Source organism: Leishmania donovani, chromosome 4 (assembly GCF_000227135.1).
Source record: "Leishmania donovani BPK282A1 complete genome, chromosome 4".
NCBI lineage: Eukaryota > Euglenozoa > Kinetoplastea > Trypanosomatida > Trypanosomatidae > Leishmania > Leishmania donovani.
Window position 1 is genome coordinate 226,482 of NC_018231.1, and position 834 is coordinate 227,315.

Genomic DNA, 834 nt, shown 5'->3' on the forward strand with positions numbered 1-834 from the left:
CACACACACACACACACACAAGCGTGCAAGCACACAGCAGCGGTAGGCGGAGGAGGCGGAGGAGGCGGCGGAGCGAGAGGGTGCCGCGTCAGCCAAGGCTTGAACTTGAAACGGAACTGAAAGCAGTCGCTCATGTGAATGGATCCGATTGAAGGGCTAACTTCACTCGAGTGCTAAGGGATGCGTCACATCATGCGCGTGGCCACCGTGCACACGCACACCCTCCTCGTGCTCTCCTCGCTCGCACCCACACGCCCACATACGCACGCCGCATCTCCGTCGCTGCTATCACAGACTGCACAACGGATGCAGAGCTCTGCACAGTCTGCTTACACAGGCACGTGCGCGTGTGCGGTAGGGGCGCACCAGCCACACACACATACGCAGATACACAGACACAGACACAGACACAGACACACACACACACAGACGCACGCCCCGCTTGCACGGGGTCGTTCCTCGCCGATCACACACTCTCTGATGCGTTTTGTTCGACCAACGCACACGCACGCGTGCGCACACGCGCGGTGATCGTCTATGTGGCGCAAAAAGCAGCGGAGACAGCGGTCGAGGAAAGGCCATCATTCGTTGCGGACACGCGCGGTGTGCGCGGCAGTCGTGCACACACACACACACACACACAAGCGTGCAAGCACACAGCAGCGGTAGGCGGAGGAGGCGGAGGAGGCGGCGGAGCGAGAGGGTGCCGCGTCAGCCAAGGCTTGAACTTGAAACGGAACTGAAAGCAGTCGCTCATGTGAATGGATCCGATTGAAGGGCTAACTTCACTCGAGTGCTAAGGGATGCGTCACATCATGCGCGTGGCCACCGTGC